General features: G+C 45.3%; 2 protein-coding genes across 22 annotated transcripts in view; one reads left to right on the forward strand and one right to left on the reverse strand.

Moving 5' to 3' along the window:
* Nucleotides 1–24,173, reverse strand: part of TASOR2 (transcription activation suppressor family member 2) — a 251,539-nt gene that overhangs the window by 112,258 nt on the left and 115,108 nt on the right. The window lies entirely within an intron of this gene.
* Nucleotides 1–24,173, forward strand: part of LOC140847871 (neuroepithelial cell-transforming gene 1 protein-like) — an 89,981-nt gene that overhangs the window by 32,714 nt on the left and 33,094 nt on the right. The window contains exon 2 of one of the 3 annotated variants that reach the window (XM_073229420.1): nucleotides 1,939–2,025. The exons of 1 other annotated variant lie outside the window; for it this stretch is intronic. The gene's annotated coding sequence lies outside the window, so the exon portion shown is untranslated. Of the gene's footprint in view, nucleotides 1–1,512; nucleotides 2,026–24,173 lie in introns of those variants that run through there. One more of the 3 variants, XM_073229421.1, reaches the window with a different exon arrangement.

Raw genomic sequence — 24,173 nt, forward strand, 5'->3', positions numbered from 1 at the left:
TGATATTTGCAAATTACAGTCCAGAAGAATTTTTAGCAGTTCATATTGCCAGCTGCTGTGTATGAGCAAGTTCATTCATTTAGGCACTCAGCAAATATTTAATGAACACCTATTACATGCTGGCACTATGCTGTCAGAGAGTTCAATGTCAAATGAGGAAGACACAAAAATCGACTAGAGTCAGGGGGATGGGGAAGGTCCTCCAGAAGACCAGATCCGCATAGCCAATTACCCATGAAATGTATAGTGGCTGTTTTAAAAGATGAGAAAGTCTATTGGTGGTTTTTGAGCAGTGGTTGATATGAGTAGAATAGGGTTTAGAAAGATTAATTTGGCCATAATTTGTAGGAGAGATTGGTTAAGGGAGTGACTGGTGCCAGGTAGAATTGTGTGAAGCTTTTAGGTGAAAATCCATGGGGTTTCCTGACCTAGGGAAGAACTAGGGAAAAGAGCATAGGGGAGAGATGTAAGTGATCATAGCACTATTTACAAGGTAGGAGATAAGGTAAAAGCCATGTAAAATGTCATAGTACAAACAAAATATAATCAGACTGTTAGGGTTGATCATTCCACACTGCAGATGGCTGATTGACTTTTGGGTCTAATTGTAACACTTGTCTGCTCTGTTTTATACCATATACAACCTGATGGGTAGATAATCATGTGGCCTAGTTAGTGTGGCTGTGAGAATCTTAATGCCTTTATTCCTTATTTTCTGTGTATTTCAAAATATGCCCTAAATGATATTTTGTATGCCACATACATTGTGCTCTCCCCAGGATGCTGCTGTTCTTATACCATAATAGACTCTGTCTGATGCATTTGCTTTTGTAACACCACTACAATTTATTGGGGAAAATGAAGACAAGTGGCATCAAAATGCTCCCCAGCAGCTTTTACCAGAGCTCTTCGTAAATCAAGGAGGCCATAAATCAGGCAGATGTTAAACATCTGAGTCAAAGCTGCATCTCTAGGTCTGTGCCCAGAGTCTCTGGGCTGGCACTGACATGTGGCTGGGAACCATTTATGCTCATTTTCCCTGCCAGAGCATATGGGACAGCACTTACCAAGAATTACACACTTGTGATCCTGAAATCCCACAAAATTAATGAATTGTAAAGTTTTTACAGAGACGGGGGAAATGGAAGATGCATAACTTAGTAACATGGCTGGGTTTAGCAATATTTAAGCTACTGTCCATTCTGCTTCTTTTATGGGCAGTGGATGCTGAGATCAAAATTCAGGCCTACACTGCCCCATAACTTGTAGGGATGGTGCGTGGCAGTGCTAAAAGCTTCCAAACCAATGCAATGACATTTGCGATGTTCAGAAGGTTTGGGCTTAACTTGAGTAAGTTAACATCGTGTAAAACCAGGAGCAAGTCCTGAAAAACTGAAATCTACATAAGAAAAACTTAGCTGCCATATTCCCCTCTATTCCTGTTGGCAACATGCTAATTTCTCTGGTTTCTTCTTTACCTGTCTTCACGTAATTTATTATTTCTCTGCTCTCCTCAGGATTTTCTTTCTAATCTATAAGGCCAACACTTATTTTCTCTCTTGTGTGCCTCTTGAAACATTGTAAACTCAATAAAAAATCTTCTAAGACAGTACATCTATCATTTGTGGGTAACTTCCTATGTTTCAGGCATCGTGCTGGTTTTTTTACATGTATTATTTCTATGAGATCACCAGCATCTTTTACCTGAGATGGTGGGAACTCAGAGTGCTTACACAGTATCCAAGGTCACAAATTGCTAGGGGCTTTACTGGCATCAGAATCTGTATCTGACTCTAAAACATTTTTCTTTCCATGCTGGTTTTCTATCTCCCATCAAAACTTAACAAAATAATCTGAACCTAGATTTTCCCCCCTCATGAATTTGGACAGTTTGATGCTTTGCCAAATTTATTTGCACATCTGCTCTTCTTTTTATAGGTCCTGCCGGGGGAGTGGTTAACACCTTCTTGGGCCTCATGTTGCAAATCTCCTGGACTCAGAGGTCTGGCTGAGGTTTTTCAGAAAGTAAGGAAAATTCTATTTGCTCTAAGCTGTAGACTTGAAGCAGCTATGCTTCTTAGTCTCGGGCTTTTCCTGGTGCTGAAAAATATCATTAACCATGTCCCCATCCAGCAGATAAATCTTGCCATCATCATGCCCATTACGAACCACATCTCATAGGCTCTGGGCTGTCCCCTGAAGAAGGATTACCTCCTTAGGTGACTGTTTAGGCCTGAATCACTGCTGCATACATCATCCAGGCAAATCAGATCAAGCCAAGAGTGAATTCATTGCACACGTTGAGGAATGGTTTCACCAGATAAAATACATAATGTGTCACAGTTGATCTAGCATTCACCAAAGTGACCTCACTGACAGTGGTCTGCTTGTGTATTAGGAAAAGGAAGGGCTTAGGAGAGGAATAGGAGGCCATTATAAAGTTACTATTGAATCTATTGCAAGGAGAGGTCCTAAAACAATAATGCATAAAAAAATGTTTTCATCTTTTTATAATGATAACTTTCAAACACACCCAGAGAAAATACTAAAATGAAGCTTCATATGCCCATATATCAGATTCAACAATTATTAAGATATTCCACCATGAAAAACTTATAATGCCCCATGCTTCAGGAATCAAATCACAAAATAATAAAGACATAATTACTAGGTTGGTATGTCTTATAATATGGATTACACTTGATTAAAAGCTCCTATTCGTATTTATATTTCCCTCCTATTAGAATACTGTTAAAAGTAATTCCTCAGTCATCTGTTATTGTAGAAATATAAAAGCAAGAATATATATGTATATTAAAGAGACTGGTTACATTTGCTTCATTTATTCCTAAAAACCTACTTTTTGGAGTCAGCAGGATATCAATTTATAGGCTTCACATGTGCCAGCGAAGAGACGTAACAAGTGTCAAACTTAAACTTCCTGCTGATTTTTTCTCAACAAATAGATACCCATTCATTTGTTTAAAAAATCTAATAAGTGCCTACGGTATGCTAGACTGCTAGGTATAGGCAATAAAAATGACAAAAAATGAAAAGGCAGCATAGTGGTGGAAAGAGTGTTGCCTCTGCCACATATTACGTGCTCAACAAAATGGTCATGAACAATATTCATAATAATAAAGTGATAATTTTTCTGCACTATCAGGATAAGGTCCACCCTTAAGAATCTTTCAACCTTGTTGAATGAGACAGACATTAAAATAACAGGTGCCTCAGGGTTATAAAGGCTGCGATGGAATTATCTCTGGGATGCAGTAGGGAAAACAAAGAGGGAATTCACTGTCTCCATGATGGCTGATAATTGAAATGTACAGACACAGTGGGTGCCCTCCAGGCGGAGAGGACAGAATGACAATCCACTGGAGGAAATAGCCCAATCAAAGGCACAGAGGTATAACCTTATGGAGAGTCTATGGCACTTCAGATAGGCACAATGACTGAACTGACAGCTGTCCGGGACACCACATCATAAGCAACCTTTTATGCCTTTGAAATATAACCTGGAAAGGGCAGATCGCTAGTGAAGAATTTCAACAAAGGATTATATCTGGGGGCTGTGCATGGGTGATGTGGGTAACCACACTACCTTGAACAGAAGAACTAGTAATTGTTGAAAAATAGTTAAATAAATGTTACATCTCCATATGTTTCCAGAGAGACCTGTTGTAAGAGCTGAAAACTGTTAATGAGAGCCATAAGGACAATGCATCATTACTGTGTTTGATCAAGTACTTTCTGATCAATTTTGTCTTTAACCAGAGTGCAGTACTTGCTCCCCTTCTGAATTCCTTACATCCATGAAGTCTGTCTTGATCTCCTACCCTAGACACCAAAGCTGAACTCTGAGAGTCATTCTCAGCACCTGCTCCTTCTCAGTGCATATGGCCCTGGCCCATCATAGAGCTGGGAGATCACAAAGTCCTATTGATTACAGCACCTGAATGTTCCTCATATCTGGTCTCTTTCTTTGGTAGTCTCTTACTACTGTCCTAGCACAGGCCCTTATTATCTGTTACCTAGACTAACACCTCTGCCTTCTTACCTAAATACTTCTTGAAGGGTCCCCACCAGTAAGATGGCAAACTTCCGGCTTCTCTTCGGGGTCCTCAGTTCCCGCCGGCGCCACCTGAAGCCCAATCACCTCTTGCCCCCCTCCCAATCCCAGCACCTAGCCAACAGCCACCAGCCCCGTAGAAGTGACACCTCAATCAATCATGCCCCCTCCTATATAACCCAGCACCTTTCCCTAATAAAGCAGAACTCTCCGGTGAATTGCTGCTATGTGTCGCTCCTTTCCTTTCATTGGTGCCGAAACCCGGGAGACGGGACACCCCAACTGGGCCCCGTCTTCCCCCGACACCAGCAGCAGCTTGCCCTCGTCCTCTTTTTCCGGCGCTGGCTCATCACACTCACCACTCCTCTCTGGCCTTTAGGTAAGTTTTCCCCCCGGAGTGGGTCGCTCTTCCCTGAGCTATCGCAGTGCCATTGACCGTGATCGTCCGGCAAGGCCCTGACGCTCGGGGATGAGGAGGGAACGCTCCCCGCCTCAGGCCTTCACGGCTGCGGCGGACCCTCAGGCCCCTCCTCCAAAAGCCATAAATCCCCGCCTCAAGTCTTTATGGCTGCGGGGAACGCTCAGGCCCCTCCTGTGACAGTCATAAACGCATTCACCATCCCTTCCATCAGTGCTGAAAGTTTTTAAGCAAAATTTCCCCGGGGTGGGCCACTCTTCCCCAAGCTATCGCAGTGCCATTGACCGTGATCATCCGGCAAGGCCCTGACGCTCGGGGATGAGGAGGGAACTCTCCCCGCCTCAGGCCTTCACGGCTGCGGCCAACTCTCAGGCACCCCCCTCCAACAGCCATAAACGAGGTGACTCCTTTGTGGATGAGAACGCTCCCTTTCCCCCCCTCCTCCTTCTGCTCCGTCAGCCGAAAACGCCTAGCGCTAGGTACCTCGTGACTCCGGCACTCTGCCTTCTTAGGGAAGTCTGGGTGACGACCCACACTTCCCAAGAAATTCCGACTCGTATACGAGTTTCCGCAGACCACCAAGGATCATCGGGGACGCCCTTTGTCTCCTTGCGGTCTGCTTCCAGTCCGAGGATCTCCGTTCGTCTTCCCCTGTTTGTCTCCTTCTCTGTCCTTTAGCCATGGGAGCCTCCTCATCCCTCCCTGAAAGTTCACCTCTTGAATGCCTGCTTAAGCATCTGGCTACCCTCTCCCTGATGCCTGATATAAAACCAAAACTTCTCCGTAAATATTGCTCCCAAGATTGGCCGGCATACCCCCTAGACAATAAAAACCAATGGCCTGCAGGGGGAACTCTTGATCCTAACATCACTTGCGATCTTTAACTACTGCCAGCGCCTGAAAAAATGGAAGGAGATTCCCTATATCGAAGCTTTCCGCCTCCTCCTCTCCCCGCCCCCTTCCAAGTTCTCCTAGCCTGCAAGCCGCCGCCCCCACAGAAGCCTCCTGTTCACTCCCTTCCCCTTCTTCTCCTACAACAGCCCTTCTCCCTTCCTCCCCAACCATCTCCTCCCCCATCTCACCTCCTCCACCTTCATTCCCTGCACATTAAGCCTGAGCCTTTCAGCCCCCCTTTAACTAGGTCCCAAGAGCCTCCTCCGTCTTTGCCCTCATCACCTGTTTCTCCCCTGTTAGGGACCGCCTTTGTCTTCTCACATGTTTGTAGGGAGAATGGGAAAGCACCTTCCCCCATGTCTGAACGCAGCATGGGAAGGCACAAGCTAGAGAACAACCGGTGCAGTCCTTAGAAGTTATCTGTCCACAAAAACATATCTTGCCAAGACTCCTCACTCTGAAAATAGGGAGACCTTGAAGATGTGTAGAAACACCGCCCCTGCTTCTAAATATGCCCTTCCCCCACTTGCAGATGTGGCAGGAATGGAGAACAAAGAACATTCTGTTTACGTATTCCATAAGCAATTAACTAGAGCCCTGCTGCAGCTCAGTTAGTAGAGCATGGGACTCTTAATTCAAAGTCATGAGTTCAAGCCCAACTAGAGCGGCAGAAGTAAGCAGCTGGGCTGCTAGCTGGCGACATGTGGGTCCGATTCTATCTTTCTGTATTTTCTTTGCCCCCCTTCTGCACTTCAGGACCTGCTCGACTAGGCACGGCTAGACCGCGTCACTCCCCCACAGACTGAGCCAGAACCCTTCAGTCCCCCTCAGACTCAGTCCCAAGAGCCTCCCAAAATTATCGCCCCCCTTCGGGAGGTAGCAGGATCCGAAGGCAGCGTGCGCGTTCACATCCCTTTCTCCTTAAGAGATTTAGCCCAACTAGAGAAACGCCTAAGTTCCTTTTCCACTGATCCCATGACATACATCAGGGAGTTTCAATAGACCCTCCAGTCTTACAGCCTCACACATCATGACATTTTCATGCTCCTGGCCAATACTCTCCTCCCTGAAGAGCGTAGACGAGTTTAGGACTTCGCCCAAATGCAGGCTACTGAAACCCACAGGACTGACCCCACTTATCCCCCTGGCCCCACTGCTGTCCCCGAACAAGACCCACACTGAAATTATAACACCGCCATGAGTCTCCGCTCTTGAGATATTTTTGCCTCCTGCTTAATAGCAGGTCTGAAAAAGGGCAGTAGTCAATTTTCAAAAGCTCCAAGACATAATTCAAAAGAGAGATGAAATCCCCTCCGAGTTCTTAGACAAACTCACTCAAGCCCTATTACAGTATACCAGCCTGGACCCAGAAACACCTGAAGGAAGACATGTCCTTATGACATACTTCCTAGCTCAAGGCTACCCCGACATTAAAGCTAAACTCAAAAAGTTAGAACAGGGCCCCGCTACCCCACAGACTGAGATCCTAACAGTGGCCTTTAAAGTCTTCCATAAGCGGGAGGAGGAGAAAGAATGCCGTAAACAAAAGGCTGATCAGGCCAATTTCCAGATGTTGGCCCAGCTGATAAAACCACAACCTGGGCGCCCCTCTACAAACAAGCCCCCCCAAGAGCTTGTTTCAAGTGCAGAAAAGAGGGACATTGGTCAAGGGCGTGCCCCTCCCCCAGATCTCCTACCACCCCATGCCCCAGATGCCACAAAAAGGGCCACTGCGGGTCTGATTGCCCAACCACCCGAAGGGGAGGCTGGACGAACAACCCCCATCCTAAGCCCGCCATAGTGGGGCTGGCAGAAGAAGATTGATGGGGTCCGGGGGCTTCTCGCCCGACCATTTCCATCACCAAACAGGAGCCCAGGGTTACTCTAACAGTAGACGGTCACCCCATCTCCTTCCTCCTAGATACAGGAGCCACCTTCTCAGTCTTGTGAGAATACCGGGGCCCTACCACGCCAGCCATTACTCCTATAGTCAGAGTAGGAGGTAAACAGATTTTCCCATTAAACCCCCCACCCACGCTTTTATGCACAATCCAAGACAATCCCATGCCTTTCTCCCACTCCTTCCTGGTTATGCCCCAGTGTCCCATCCCTTTACTAGGACGAGACATCCTTTCCCTCTTCCACGTTTCCATAACTATATCCACTCCCACAGCCCCCAGTACTCTGATGGCCCTCATAGCCGACGACCCCCCTCTACCCAATGAAATCTCCGGTTCTGCCCTCATACACCCTGTAAATCCCAAAGTTTGGGACATTACAAGCCCCTCCGTGGCCCTATGTCCCCCTGCCTCTATCAAATTATGTGACCCCTCTCAGTATATCTGTCAGGCCCAATACCCCCTAACCACTTCAGCCCTCATAGGCCTCCAACCCATCATTCAAGCAGACCCACTCACTCCCCATTTAATACCCCCATATTAGCTGTTAAAAAAACCAATGGATCTTGCCGCCTTGTCCAAGACCTTCGCCTCATCAACATAGCCATTGTCCCTATCCATCCCTTAGTTCCAAATCCATACAGCCTCAGCATCCCACTTCTCAGTCCTAGATCTCAAAGACCCATTTTTCTATCCCTCTAGACCCCTGCTCCCAAGATTTTTTCATCTTCACCTGGACGGACCCATACACAAGACATTCTAAACAACTCACTTGGTCAGTTTTGCCACAAAGCTTCCGAGATAGTCCCCATATTTTTAGACAGGTCCTAGCTCAGGACCTCAAACAGTTTCATCATGATCACTCCAAGTCCACCTTATAAGACATAGACAATCTTCTACTCTGCAGTCTCTCGTGGGAACAGTCTCAACTTGACACTGCCTCCCTACTTAACTTTCTACCTTCCAGAAGTTACCGAGTATCCCCCGTCAAAGCTCAAATCTCTTCCCCTCCTTTCACTTACCTCAGATTCCTTCTATCTCAACAAAGAAAGTCCATTACCTTAGACAGAAAATGGCTCCTCTCTGACCTGCCCATTCCCAAAACCAAGACAAAAATCCTTTCCTTTCTAGGCCCTTTCTAAGCCTAGCTAGATATTTTAGAACGTAGATCCCTAACTTCTCCCTGCACCCTGTTGGCAAGACCCCTATATAACCTCAGCAAGAGCCCCTCTAAAAAACCATTATCCTCCTCACCCCGAGACTCCTTCATTAAGCTCTGTCAAGCCCTTGTGGAAGCCCCAGCTCTCCATCTTCCTGATTTGTCGAAGCCCTTCTCATTACACATTCATGAGAGGTCCAGTCAAGCTCTAAGAGTCCTAAGCCAATATTATGGCCCATCCTTTGCCCCAGTAGCTTATCTCTCCAAGCAATTAGACCCCACAGTTCGGGGATGAGCCCCCTGCCTACGAGCATTAGCCGCTAGACAGCTCTTGCAGAAAGAAGCTCATAAACTGACATTCAGGGCGCCCCTTACCATTCTGTCCCCACATCACCTAAAAGATCTCTTAACTTACAAAAGTTTACAGACTCTCCCTCCCTCCAGACTCCTGACCTTACTGTCCTCTTTCCTCCAAAATCCCGTTCACCCCCTTTGCCATCCATACCCGAATCATGACTTTTTCCTCCTTTACTGCTCTCTCGCCTTTTTTTCCTCATTCCTATTGTCTTCCCCACCACCCCAGCCTCCTTTGTATGGCGATTCAAAGTCAGACAGACTTACACACAGCATCAAACAAAAGTTACTGCCCTCATTGCCACACCAGACTGCCCTCTGAAAAGCTGCTCTGAGCCTTTATACCTCCACTTTCCTCCCTCCACTGAAGTGTTCACTAGCAGCTACCCTTATTCTCCCTACCTCTGCTTCCTCTATGACCAAAAACAAGCCTATTGCAGGTGATGGCCAGATACCTACGGGAGATGTCCCTACTGGTCTTGCGCCATTCACTACATGAGTAACTCCCGGTACCCACAGTATTACTCCTCCAACCGTTTCATGAAATATCCCAACAGCTCATTCTCCTTATCAATCCCAGATCCCTGGGACTCTCGATGGGCTGCCAGAGTCACAGCCTCAGTTTACTACGGGGAGTCCTCGACCCCCCACAGTACCCTTCATATCTCTCGAAAGAATGTTCCCTCTCATTCCCAGATCTCTCAAGTTGCATCAGATAGCAGACATTCCGAAAAAGTCATTATCCAAACTCTTGATAGCGCCTCTTCATCTTCTTATCCCCGCCCCTCTTCCCATTTCTCCTACTCTTCATTACAGCTCATTCAGGACACCACCATCTTTCTCAACCACACCCTTAACACAGCCAATTGTTTCTTGTGCGCATCACTACAGCGCCCACTGCTGGCCGCCGTGCCCCTTAATATTTCCAACTACTCCTTCCATGCAGAAAGACAACCCCTCTGCCCCCTGGCAGACATACCCCTATGGGAACCAGAATACGCAGATAATCTCACCATCCACCACTGTGTAGGCCCAACTCCACCCCCCTCCAGCGCACTTCACTGCCTCTCTATCTACACCCCTACCTCCAGCTCTAAGACTTTTACGCAACCGGGACACTTCTTTTAGTGTAATAGTCTTTTCAACTCACTGCCTCTCAACTCCGATACACCCTGCATTCTCGTCACCCTAATCCCACAGTTAACACTTTACAGCATGGCAGAATTTCTTGAGCTCCAACCTCCCTTGCCCTCGCGCACAAAAAGAGCTGCTTTCCTTCCCATCATGGTCAGTAGCTCTTTGATCACCTCAGCCATTGGGGCAGGGTTTTCGGGAGAAGCCTTGGGTCACTCTCTATAGGCAGTTAGAGATCTCAACGCCAAACTTGAGGGAGCCCTGACATCCACTGCCGATTCTCTAGCCTCTCTCCAAAGACAGGTCACTTCGCTAGCTAAAGTCACCCTTCAAAACCGGCAGGCCCTAGATCTGCTTACAGCCGAGAAGGGCGGCACCTGCGTCTTCCTCTGGGAAGAGTGCTGCTATTACATCAACGAATCTGGCATTGTAGAAACTGACATTACCAAACTCACCGACCTTGCCTCCAGTCTCCACTCTGCTTCCAATTCCAACCCATTCTCTTCAATACTAACAAACCCCCTCCTCACCTGGCTCTGGCCCATTGCAGGCCCCATAATAATCATTCTTCTCGCCTGTCTCTTCTTACCCTGTATAATAAAGTTCATCAAATCCCAAGTCGGAAAAATCTCTAATCAAGCTTTCAACCAGCTTTTACTCAGGAACTACCAGCTTCTGGCCACAGAAGATCCCTCACCCTCACGTGACCTCCTCACCACACGCTGAGATGGACCCCTCTCTCCACTGGAAACTGTTCCTGGAAACAATAGCCGCAGACGCCTGGCTCCTGACACCCATATCCTCTTGGCACCATTGGAATCAACCGGTCCTCAACCTATGGTTACAGGGAACCTTCATTGATTTCCAAACCTGAAGAAGTCCACATCTACTCGTCCTTACTGCGGGGAGTCCTATCAACCCTTTCCTCCCAATCCTCAAGCCCTCACTCCCTTCTCCGCCCCTGTTCAGCAGGAAGCAGCCAGAGAGAAAGCAACGTCCACAAACCCATAGAGGAGAAAGGGGGGAATGAAGGGTCCCCACCAGTAAGATGGCAAACTTCCGGCTTCTCTTCGGGGTCCTCAGTTCCCGCCGGCGCCACCTGAAGCCCAATCACCTCTTGCCCCCCTCCCAATCCCAGCACCTAGCCAACAGCCACCAGCCCCGTAGAAGTGACACCTCAATCAATCATGCCCCCTCCTATATAACCCAGCACCTTTCCCTAATAAGGCGGAACTCTCCGGTGAATTGCTGCTATGTGTCGCTCCTTTCCTTTCACTTCTTACCTAAACTAACTAGCTTTTCTGCCTCTAGTTCTGTACATGTTCCATTATCCATATGCCCAGATCAAATCCATGACCCCTTTGTTTGAAATTCTTCACTGGCTTCCCACTATTTCCAGGGTACAGTTCAAAGGCATAAAAGGTTGTTTATGATGTGGCCTCCCAGACAGCCACCAATTCAGTCATAGTGCCTATTTGGAGTGCCTTGGACTCTCCCTAAGTTTAGTGTCACCTCTGTGTGGACACTAATGTGGATACTCATGCAACCTCATTAAAGTGGGGTCCCCATGATCCAGTCTCAAAACATGATCATTATCAAAAGAACAGACTCTATCAACTAAAAAATTTCCATGTAAGTTTTTAAAAAGATTGCTGTGCTTGGACATCCTAAAGAGACTCCATTCTGATAAACATTTCTCTTTCTGCAACCCTTTTCTCTCCCATCCATTTTCTCACATACTGCAAATACTCCCCACCTCTCTTCAGAACCCCCCCCCCACCCGCCTGCTTCACCCTCCCTAACCCCTGGCTCTGATCCCTCTTGTCCTTCATTCCTCCCTCTTCTCTAGATTCTGTGCTACAAAAGGCCAGAGGACCTGAGCAGACAGCAACTGATCAGGCAAAGCCAGACACCTCTTTAGTGAGCAGAGAGAGAGAACTGGTTGGAAATATACACAACTACAGTTTGTGTTTCATTACACAAAGATGAATAAACCATCTGTGATGATGGACACCTCACTCCCCACTGATGTGTAGATCATACTCATTTTACATTTATTTTTGTTGGAGGCAACTTTCCTCTTGTGGATGGCAATGCCACCAGGATAACGAGCCTGGAAAGCTCACTTACAGGGAGAGGGGTTGAACTGCCTCAGCCAGGAAGCCCCAACTGTCTGTGCTCTTTCTGAATTCACACCTCAGGCTGCCTCTGGCTGGCATCACCTGTGGTGCTTTCAGGGTGTGTTTTGGGATTGGCCCTTGGAGGGTGAAGAGCAGGAAGGCAGCTGGGGCTGAGCCAGCAGGCTGCTTCTGCTTTGTGGGGTGTCCTTGCTGTTGGTCCATGTCGCTGCTCCCTGGCCTGCTGGCCGAGTTGGCACATGCCCTCAGCATTCCCGGTTTCTGACTTAGCCTGGCCCCTTGCTTAACTGCTTGCTCCCGGAGCCCGAGAGCCTTCCAGTGTTTATATCATCTTGCTTTTGGGTGCTGTTTCCTGTGTGAACTTCAACCCCCCTGCCACCACCTCTCCGTTCTGAAGGGCCCTGCTTCCCTGGGACCTCCTGCCACCTGCTTCTGGCCTGACTATGTAGGACCTGAGAGACTTTAGCAGTAGGTAGGTGATGAGCTAAGTAGGCACCTACTTAGGGAAGGGATTAAATTGACAAGTTGGGCTGAAGAGAAGGTAATTTAGGAGAAACTGTAAAGTGTGAGGTTTTGACCTTGGTGGGACATTGGAGTATCTAGAGAGTTTAAGGGGGGAAAAAATGCTTGGATCCCACACCAGCTAAGCTGAAATCTTTGGGATTGAGCCTGTAGAGGCCAGCCCCCAGAAAGGCTCCCAGTGATCCTGTCCCTGTATATTTTGTACCATGGAATGTGGGTAGGACTTTGTGACTTGCTTTTAATGAATAGGATAATGTGGAAGTGAAGGTATATGGCTCCAAGACTTGGTCATAAAGGCACTGCAGCATTGCTTTCCGACTTTCTCAGACTACTTGCATTGGGGAAAGTCAAATGTCATGTCATGGACAGCCCCGTGGCAAGACTCATGTGATAAGGAACTCTGGCCAACAGCCATGTGTGTGAGCTTGGAGGTATAACCTCGCAGCCCGGTCAAGCGTCTGGTGACCGTAGCTCCAGCTGACAGCTTGATTGCAGCATCATGAGAAACTCTAAAACAGAACAAGCTGGCTAAGCTGCTTCCTGGTTCCTGACCTGCAGAACCTGTGAGATAATGAACGTATGTTTTTACAGCCACTAAGTTGTGGGGGTGATTTGTTACAAAGCAATAGGTAACTAATACAGGGCTCAATCACCTGTATTTTTTACAAGTTTTCTAGGTGATTGTAAAGGGTAGCCACTGGCAAAAGCACTGAATAAGAGATGCTGGGAGGTGACTGGAAGCTGTGGAATGGAAGGACATGTGACAGCAAAGCCATGTGTCAGTAACTGCACTACCCTTCCATCTGCTATCTTAACAATACTCTCAGGAGTTACATAGTATCATCCCTACTTTACAGACCAGGAAACTGAGGTTTAGCAAAACAAACCTGCCCAAGTTAGGATGACTTCAAACCCAGGTCAAGCCTTATTCAGAATCCTCTGCTGTTTCTGATGTAGTACTCCCTGGCTTGGACCAAGGAGAGAAATCTGTTTCCTGCTAAGCTGAGAGCTGTACTTTGCCTGCTTGTCAGTCATTTGTCACTGACTTGCCTTCCACACTATTGGCTAACAAGTGCTCAACAGGAGAGTTGATTACATGCCCACCAGGGCACTTGTGTGTTTGCCATCCAACACCCAGTGACTGTTTGCTGGGGAAGCCAGAGAAAAGAGTGGTTTTGGAGAGAAGAGTCTGGGGCAGGTGTGCCATCCTACCTTCCACTGTGGCCCAAGTGGGGCCTTGCCCTTCAGCCTTTGTAGATTTGTGGGCCTGGGATCCTGAGATTTGTGGGCCTGGGGTTTCTCTGACCATTTCATGGCCCCCATTTAACCATGGCTATTAAACCTGAAGCCCTTTGCCGTTTCCACCCCAAATGTGCTAACGTGGTCCCCAGGGTCTAGGTGTGCCTGGGCTCTAAGGCAGTAAACACATGCTGCCTACCTCTGCCCATCACTAACCCTGGGGAGAAAATCTGCCTTGGATTAAAGATGGTTCTGGAATGAAATTTAGAGACCAATTAGCCATAGAAAAAGTGAGAAAGCACATCTCCTCCACTTAGAACTTTACAGGAGAGTTTTAAAATCATTATTATCATCCAAGCGGTACAGTGTTCATCAGGCTTCAGCTACAAAGACCATTTCTAAAAGAAACACATTATCATAATTGAATAATCTTTAATTACTGATTCCAAAATGAAAAACAGCAGAACAAAATCCAAACCCAGCTCTCAATTTATGTTTAATGAGGATCATGTAAAGCTAATATCTTGTGGAAAAAACTCAATAAGTTTAATTACTCAGCAGTGGTGTTTCATAAATCTGAAAGTAAGTAGCTAAGTCAATTAGCTGCTCTAACCTGGTTCACATTATCTTCACCTTCTATGGTGGCTTCTGGGTAAGTGTCTTTAGTGACCCAGAGCTAATCTGTCATAGTACTCGAGCACACAGAGACACTCCTAGGGCTTTGAAAGGTCGGAACAGTCACAGGGAGATATCATGCTCCTTCAATGACCATCCATCACTGTAGGTCAGAGATGGCAATGAAGCAAAGTGCAGCCAGGCAACCAGGGCCAACAGACTCAATGAGAAGTGGAAATCAATGAGGTGCAAACAATCTATCCTTGAGGTCAAGGCAACATTCCTCCCTGTTCCCTGAAAATCTGGATACCATTTAAAACTGTGTGTTTGTGATGAGGGCAACAGCATGACATTTACAAAGTAAAGAAAGGTTTTTGATATGGGAAAACATGAAAATACAAATTACATGTATACCTACTACCCATAGATAACTACTTTTAAGGTTTTGGAAGCTTTCTAGGCTTTTTAATGGACAAAAATAGTTTTAAAATCTGCATAATGTCCTTTCTTGCTTTTTATTTTAGAATCATGTCATAAAGATTTCGTCTTGCGATTGAGAAGTCTTTTAATGGATGGCCAATATCCTACTATAAAGCAAAGTCACAAGTTAATGAACCAGTTTTCTATTATTGGACATACAGGATTTTTTCACCATTTTTCACTATATAAATACTACATCTGCATGCTTTCATTTTACATAAATCTCTGTCCTTTCCATTGGTAATGTTCTTAGGACAGATTCTAAGAGGTGGACTTTCTGGGCCAGAGAATTACACATTTTTAAGTCACCATAGGCATACTGTTAAAATCACTACACCTCTACAAACAGTACCACCATGTTTGGTCATGCAGTTTGAACACTGCATAAAGGTGCCCAGCAGTGGGGATGAATTAGGGCTAAACTCTAGTCTACATTTCCTTTGTCCAGCCTTACCCCCTGCAAGTGGGGCAACTCAGAGAGAGAAAGGACTGTGTTTGACCTTGCCCACCTGATTTCTGTACCATTAACCTAAAAGGGCTCTACCTGCTTAGAGTGGACTTGTCTTTTCACCTGGTCTGACTACATAGGCATCTTTTTGTAAATCATACAAAAGTGCTGTATTTGCTAGCTGGAGGCTGACTTAACAGTATGATTTTTAAAATTGGCAAATTGATAGGCAAAAACTGGTATTTCATTAAAATTTACATTGGGTCGCTCCTTCAGTGGTGTGGATTGCCAAAAGTGTCCCTTCAAAGCATCTCCACTAGTGTCTTGCATATTCTTATCAAAATGCCTTCAAATAATTATTCTCTGGATCACAAAGTTCTCCAAATTGGGCTTTCAGTCTCATGTCAGCCACTGTGATCCTAAAACTAAGGAGGTATGTGTTTCTTAGCAACCTCCTCCAGGGTCTCATATCCACTTGGGCAGAGATGGATTTGCTGTGAAGCTAATGCAGCTGAAGCTTGAGGGCCCCTTCCAAGGCCTGGGACCTAATGTGGTATTAGCCATTCTTTTATGAAGGTTTATCCAAATTGTGTAACCTTCAGACCCTGAAAAATATGGTCTCATCCTTGCCTGGCAGTTACTGCTTTCATTATTCCCAGTTCTAAATTTCATGTGAGTGTCTATTAGCACTGCCTGGGATCTTTGGAATCCATAGATATAGAAAACATTGTTTTCTAGATATAGACACTATTTTAAAACATTTTCTACAGAGTAGTTGGTCCTTTTAGTATCTACTCAGTACATTGTCTGATTAAAGCCTTAGAATTATAATCATCTCTTCTGTCCATCATGGTTTTAAATATAGGTATAATTGTAAAACATATTTTTAACCAACTTCTGGCTTGTCTGTCCTTTGGCTGCCCATTCAACTCCAGTAATCCTCAGCCCCTACACTCTCAGCTTTGTGCACCCTATTTTTTCTAGCATTGCCAAATCATCTCTTGTTAACAAAGTTGTCAGTGACTCCTGATTATATTCATGCTGCCTTTGAGCAGCTTGGCAGCCCCAGATAACCCCCAGGGTCTACTTAACTATATACACAGTGCCAGACTAACTTTTCGTGAGACATCTGTTCACATTCCAATGGTGCACGGTGGTCTGATTTTGTTTCGTAACCACAACAAGGAGTATCCAATCTAAAGGCAGTTTAGTCAAATTTCCTGGTATTTCATCTTGAGCTTAGATAAATTTTTTGGTCTGGTTTTCATTTTTTCATATCTGTAAAATGGAATAATAATAATACCAACCATACCAAGTTTTCTGAGAAATGATGAGGCATGTAAAGTATTTTCAACAAAGCCTGTAACTTAGGTAGTTATTCTAATAACCATTATCATTATTTTGAAAGCAACAATAATTAGAATTGACATTTTGGAAGAGAGTACATTAAGATGAGGTATATTTTGTTCATTGCTGTATTTCCTGATGCCAAGAATAGTGCCTGGGATGTAATAGATGCTCAATAAATGTTTGTGCTTAAATGAATGAATGATGTCTATGGGCCCAGAACTTGCTTCATTTGAGTTGAAATGCCCCAAAGAAATTGAAGTTTGGTTCAGGAGACTGAAGCAGCAGATGGCTGATGTAGCAGTTTATGATTTAATCAGGGATTCTCAAAACCTTCAAGTGGAGAAAATCAATAACTAAGACATGATTTGCTTAGAGGAATTTGGCTGTTGTCCCTAGACCCAGGAAACAATTATTGAGCAGCCTGTGGTGCCAGTTTAACTGGGAAACAATCTTGTGCTGAAACCCAGCCAGTTGGAGAAGGTTGAAAGGGGTAGGGAAGAGATAATAATCCAGAGTGGTGCCTTCAGAGGGCTTTAGCACCAGGGCACCTGCCTTGAAATGGGGCTTCCAAACCTCAAATCCCCAGAAGCTGGGTCCACACGTGCTGGGCAGGGGTGAGTGCTGTCTGTGAAGCCCCTTAAAATTATATGCAGGAATTGGGGAATATCTGAGTCTGGGCTTCTAAGCATTTATTCTGGGCATCCCAGTACTTTTGGCAATTTTCAAGTAGTTCCCAAACCCAGGAAAGGTTAAGTATCATCTGAGTTTCTGCTTATGATCAGGAAGCTAGAGGGAGAGGTTCAGGGTGGGAGAAAAAAGGCTGTTTTTCAGATCAAATTGTGCCATTCACCCCAGACTGGCCCCTTTGAGTGCTCAGCAAACATTAGTAAGTCTTGCTGTTCATCCAGAGCCATTAACTTGGTATTTGGCTTCTGCACGGGATTTAGACCAGGCAATGTTCATGCCCTACAGGTACCCAGCCAGCAGACAAAGAAGAATGTCCAGAGTGGGCATCTGGGACTGGGGGAAAGGAGTGGATACGTATTCACGTTTATCTCATGTTATAGTGGGAGATGCCCACATTCTTCTTTGAGTTGTTTCACCAGAGGATATCTGGGAGGAAAAGCTTCATGCAAAGATATTGAATTTTAGGAAGGGGTTTTCAATTTGTGCAACTGCTGACTTTCAGTTACGGAACTATCCCTGGTCATCAGGCTGGATTTTGATGGTGATGGAGCAGTCACTTTAGGACCAACAGGTGTCATTCAGCTTTAAATTTAAGCCATAAATAGAAAAAGCATCTTTATAGAATAAGGTCTTGCAGGTCCAATCTAACCAAAGGGTCCTTTACGTCCTACAGGCTCATCCTCTTTGTATTGTCTAAGAATCTATGGTTTCTAGATGTAATAGTCAGATAGAGCCCAATAATTGGCCAGAGGTATTCAGCTTCCATGAAAAGTCACTTTCTACCACTCCCTATTTGAGGCCAACACCTTCGCCTGGCCACTGCCTCAGGTGTAGGGAGGGGGGTGCTTACTCTGAGACTAAAAGTGAACAAACACTCATTTGATTTTGAGAGCTTTGAATATTCCTTGATATAACTATTTTCTTTTCCACTAACACTTTTACCAAGTTATTTCTGAAAAAGAAAAATAAAACTATCGGACATGAATGACTGGAGATTTCATGGGGCTGAGTGTCCTATGCATCAAGGGGAATCATTCACACCTGGTTGGTTTTACTTACCATCCCACATCCACGTGCACACATTACAGTGAGGTACTTTAGAGTATGTGACCTGTTTGCTGCTGTGCTGCTCCAAATATCAGACCTTGTCTCTCAATAGAAAGCATGATCCAAATGGCCCCTGGCCACGTTGATTCCTGAACTATAGTGAGATATGCTGTGAAGATGAGGCATGGGGAGAAGGGACCCTCAGACCTGGTTCTGTTTTTTAATGTTGAACATGCACAGCTCCTGATATAATAAAAGCTCAACCTTATCATTATTAGTTTTCTCTCTCAACAACAAAAAAACATGATTCAAATTAGACAACAAGAGTTGGTTTTTAAACACTTATTGGCCCACCACTGGGTCCACCCTTCCCAGGCCCATGCTATTGGAGCCCCTTGCTCTCCCAGGTGGGTGGGATTTAACCAGCTGTAGCCTAGCTTTCTCTCTCCTGTGTCTCAAATTTTGCTATTCTGCCTAGAGGTGGAAGTTGCGATGTGGGGCTAAGCAGAGGAAGCTGAATGGCCTCAGGAAGCAGCCTGTAGACCAACGGCCATTGAAGTTTGATAGTTTCAGGACAGGTCAAATTATATGGGTTCCAGGAAACATGTCTTCTCCACTAAGCTCCAAAAATTGTTCTGGTTATCTGGGAATTTGAGAGATTAGTAGACTTGATTTGTGGATCTTGACTTTACACCAACCTGATTAGTTCATTTATAAATCTGGTGAGTGGATTCTTGCCCTGTAGGGTATGTATTTTCCCCAATCACAAGTAAGGGGGGATTGATAGCCATGTTTCAGTGTACATGCATGATTGAGTATATGTTTTGAGATATGCAAACTAGATCTGATCACCAGTTTTGGGATTTGAGCAATGGGCCATGCCTGGGTAATCCTCAAGAGCTATCATCATCAGCATTTACTACGCAGCATTTTGAGGCCCCCATTGACAGAGTCCTGGAATGAAAAATGGCTTTGGTCTTAGAAGTGGCCTTCTGAGTGCAACCTGTCAAGTCCAGGGCTCGAGGGGCCTGTGTGTGCTGTGACATATCTTTACAAGCTGAAGTGGAGACAGCAGTGAGGCAGTTTTGCTGATGTATGTAGTCTTAATGGTTTTGATATTGTCGTACTGAATTATGAGTCTTTTCCAAGGCTGTTGGTGGTGCAATGCTTGATGGCAGGAAAGGAAGCTGAGGTGGGGAAATGTGAGGACCTCCAGTGATAAATCAGGGAGACCAACCCAGTCATGGCTGGCTGGGCTTGGTTTGTGTTCCCCTGGTACACACAGAAGCCTTTCAAGAAAGATCATTAAACTATGGAGAGCAAGAAGGCAATGGCCCCAGGATCACTGGGACATTGATGGGTGAATGGAAGATGCTTGTATTTTTTTTCCTGTAATACAAATGTGGAATTATCAAGTTGCATTTCTAGACACCATCCCACAGCAGCAGCCCCTTCCTTCTGCGTTTCTGTTTTGGGAGCTCTATACTGTCCTATACCTTTTTTTTTAGGAATATAGAAATAGAACATGGTTGCTCTTGGAGAAGACAAAAAATAAATCAGATTATACGCTTTGAAGGTTTTCCCCCCTTTTTTTGTTTAGTTTTTAAGAGCGTATGCATGTCAGTATCTGCCTGCAGGGCGCTATGGGAGCACACATCGCTCAGGCACCTCCGTGGTCCTGCCTGATCTGCAGATCAGACCAGAACTGGTATCTGACTCTATCGGAACTAAGGAAAAGTGTGGAGCCTGAGGAAGAAGGCTTGATTCTGTTATAAAGTCCTTCTTAATGCTGGTCTCTGATTCTTGAGCCTATTGCTCAGATCCCCTTTAGGGATATTTCACCTACTTTGTTCTAATTTCCATTGGGAAATAGATTTCTATCCCATATTTCTATTTGTGCCATATTTCTATTGTTGATACACAGACTCCATTCCATCCTTGGATTCTCAATATTTGGATGTTTAGGTCCAGATCCTCAACTGGAATCTATGCTCCACTGAACATCTGCTTCGAGAACTATTAGAAAAAGGACACAAACCGCATTTGCTATGGACACAAACTTAGGTTTGATCTCCTTAGGCTAGTATTTTGGAAACAGCAAAGAGCCTTACCCAAATGTTACTTTAGTCCTCATTTACAAATATTTCTTGACACTAATTGTGGGCATGAGCCTATGAAGAATATGAAAATGGAGCATCAGTATATAAAATGCCTACTGTGTGCCAGGTAATTTATATATATTATTTTAATCTTTAAAATTACCCTACAAAGTATGATTATCTGCATTTAACAGGTGAGAACCCTGAGTCAGAGAGGTAAAGAACTTTCCACAGTTGACTCAGTTAACAAGTGGTGGTGCCAGGGCCTGTCTTCAAAGCCAGAGCTCTTCTCTCTGAAATATATTACCTTATATGATCATCATGCTCAGCACTGAAGCTTAGTAAAAAGAGTTGTATAGAATTCTAAAGGAGGGAAGTGTTCTGTGGCCTGGGTGGTTAGGGAAGATTTTGGGTAACTGTGCACTGATTTCATCTAAGATCTAAAGAGTAAGTAGGAGGAATGAGGAAGAGGAAAGAGGAACCAGACTTCTAGCAGGGGGACTGGCTTGAGCCCCAGCATCCTAGAGCAGATTGGAGGGGTGCACTAGGAGTTTTGGCTTAGTCTCCTCTCAGTTCCAACTGGGAGGCTCCTTGGGGCTGGAGAAGTTCTGGGGATAGGATAGAGTTACCACTGTAATGCCCATGGGTGGGTGACCACTCAGTGCCCAGCTCTGTTCCTGGAAGAATCTTCCCTCTGTGTTGCCCTCCATGGCCATGTTCTAGATGAGCACTGGGAGAACAAAGGTTTCCGATGTCAAAGAGTGTTGGCAGCCTGCTTCCTGTTGGTGCAAGTTCTGGGACCCGAGAATTGCCTTAGGGGTTAAATAAGTACTAGGTGTATGATTTCTTTGGCTTTATAGTTATCTTAAAAACATTTTAGACTTTAGGTCTATCTGTATGCTTCTAATCCAAAGCCAAAGATGTTAACTACCCAGAGCTGTTAGGTGGAAGAATTGCTGTCTTGCAGACAAGGGCCTGGGTTCTGATGTCTCTCAGGTTGCCACCTTAATAGTTTTTGGGCACTTCCTCTAATTCTGTCCCATAGCCCAGTCTTGCTCACTTTCATCTTCACAGCCATTTCATGAAGTAGGTACTATTATTAGCATCCCAATTTCACAGATGGTGAGACTGATTCTCACAGAAGTTAAGATACCAAATAGAAAGTAGGAGAGGCCACATGGATTATCCTTCTTCTACAGGTTGGACTAGAACTTGACACACAAGCCCTCTAGGGCTTCTCCAGGTACATTCCTCACAGACCTTGTTGTTATTTCTCTGCAAATCATTTGCCTGAGAAGCTTCTCTTAGGGCATCCCTCTGCCTTTGATCTGAGAAACCACAGAAGCCCAGCCAGGGGGCTGCAAGACTTATGGAGCCTCCTTTTTGGAAGCTGTCAGTAGTGTGTGAAGCTTCGCAGAATGGAGCCAGTCCCCTGTGCCTGTCAGCACCACAGGGAATAAATCCCCTCTCTACCCAGCAGTAATCAGTTCATGCCCTGAAGCATGAAATTTGATTAGTGCTTTTATCTCCACTGCATCACTTAGACTGTTATTGCAGGTCATAAAATGTACAGAGTCCCACCCTGTCCATCCCTCTGTCAGTGTGACCCTGGTGTAGGACTCAGCAACCTCTGGGGGACAGGATCCGGGCTAGCTGCTTACTCAGTGAGGAGCTTTGTTCTTTCTAATTTCTATGAACTTGCATGTACAGACCAAGGTAAATGTTTCCATATAAGGGAGCTCACTTCTCAGGGAAACATAAAGGTTACCGAGGTTTTTGCCTATCGCTTATATGGGGGTGGGAGATAGTATAGGCATGTGTAATAAAAGGGCTTTCTTATCTCTGCAATGGAAATTCTGTTCCAAATTATAAAAAGAGCCACACTTACACTGTAGAAATGAGTTAAGGGTCTGTATTTAGAAATAGTAGCCTATAGTGATCTCCCAAACTGACTTGCAAATTAGAATATTCTAGAGAGATGTTGAAAACGCATATTCTCAGGCTCTATCTCTGACCATTTGCACATGAGTCCATATTTTCTGAGACTTCAGCCCAGGAATCTGTATTGGTCACATGGACCATGTTCAGGGATGCTGTGAGGCACAGGGAGGCTGGCAGCATCTGTCACTATTTGAATGCCCTAAGGAGCGGGCCTATCAGGGCTTGTGTGCCCCAGTCTGAGGATGCTTTTCCAATGAACAAGAGTCACTCAAGCTTGAGTAAAGGGGCCTTATTTTAAGCATTCAGCAGGGCATCCAAGGCGAAGAGAGAGTCCTGAGGAGCCACCTGGGGACAGCTGGCAGAAGAGTCAGGACAGAGTTTGCCCTCTTGTTCCTCAAAGGCTGAGGTCCTTCTCTGTCTCCCCTTCTCCCTGATGGCAGCACATACCTCACTCCCTGCCTGTACATGACCCAACTTATTTAATAGTGGTCCAGCATCCACCACCAACAGGTTTCTGTCCTTTGTAACCCAAATTCTTGAGAGCTAACACATGATGGCTTGGATTTGTCACTAGCCAGCCCCTGATCTGGCTTCTCCCTTATCCTGGGTTCACTGGAGCTGAGGAAGTCAGGTCAGTGAGGCTCTGCTATGGTCAGACTATCTCCCCAAATTTATATGTTAAATTCCTATCCTCAAAGTGATGGCATTAGGAAGTGGGCCTTTGGGGGGTGATTAGGTTATGAGAGTGGAGCCCTTCATGAATGGGATTAATGTCCTTATAAAAGGGACCCCAGAGAGCCCACTTGCTCCTTCCACCATGTGCAGACACAATGAGAAGCCTGCAACCCAGAAAGAGGACCTCATGTTAGCACCCTTATCCTGGGCTTTCAGACTCAGAGCTGTGAGAAATAAACTATTCATAAGCCACCCAGTCTGTGGTATTTTGCTGTAGCAGCTGAATTGACCAAGACAAGATCCTTGATCTCCAACCAGGATAGAAAACAATGTGGACGTGTCCCTGAACATCTTATGTTTGCTTGGCACTGTAGCGTGCTCCATCATCCACTAAGTCCCCCAGCTGTATTGTTTGTAACTGAACCCCAGGGCTTAAACTTCACCCCAGTGACTTCCCAGCCCATATGTAAATTACAGAATACAAATGGATGTATTGGCAGTGGCAGGGGTGGGATGCGGAGAGGTGGTGGTAGTGATGTAATCTAACTCGCCCAGCTCTAATTCCATCAGTACATATGGGAGCAGAACAAGGAATGCTTGATAAAGTTTGAAATGATACAAGGCTAAGATGGCCCTAATGATCTTTGGACAAGGGAATCTGGACCACCTAAGTCTCCTCTTTCCAGACCGTGGTTGCCTTTATGGCTATTTTCCTAAGTGTCATGGTCTTCCTTGGCCATTCTTTGTGTGACATACACATATCCCCTTTCCTCTTCCCATAGCTTAGCATGAATCTCATTTCTTATTGTCTTGATTTGTCTTCTTTGTTGGTTTTCATTTGGGAGCTGGCTGAGCCAGAGTCAGAAATCTGCCTTTTGTCCCCACCACTTCTGGTTTTGGTGTATGAGTGGTTCTGAGTTTTTCTATACTGGTTGTATTTATATTAAACCCTTGGTTAATGTTTCAAGGAAAAAACTGGCCCACATTTAGATAGATATAT

This window comes from Manis javanica, chromosome 2 (assembly GCF_040802235.1).
Source record: "Manis javanica isolate MJ-LG chromosome 2, MJ_LKY, whole genome shotgun sequence".
Lineage (NCBI taxonomy): Eukaryota > Metazoa > Chordata > Mammalia > Pholidota > Manidae > Manis > Manis javanica.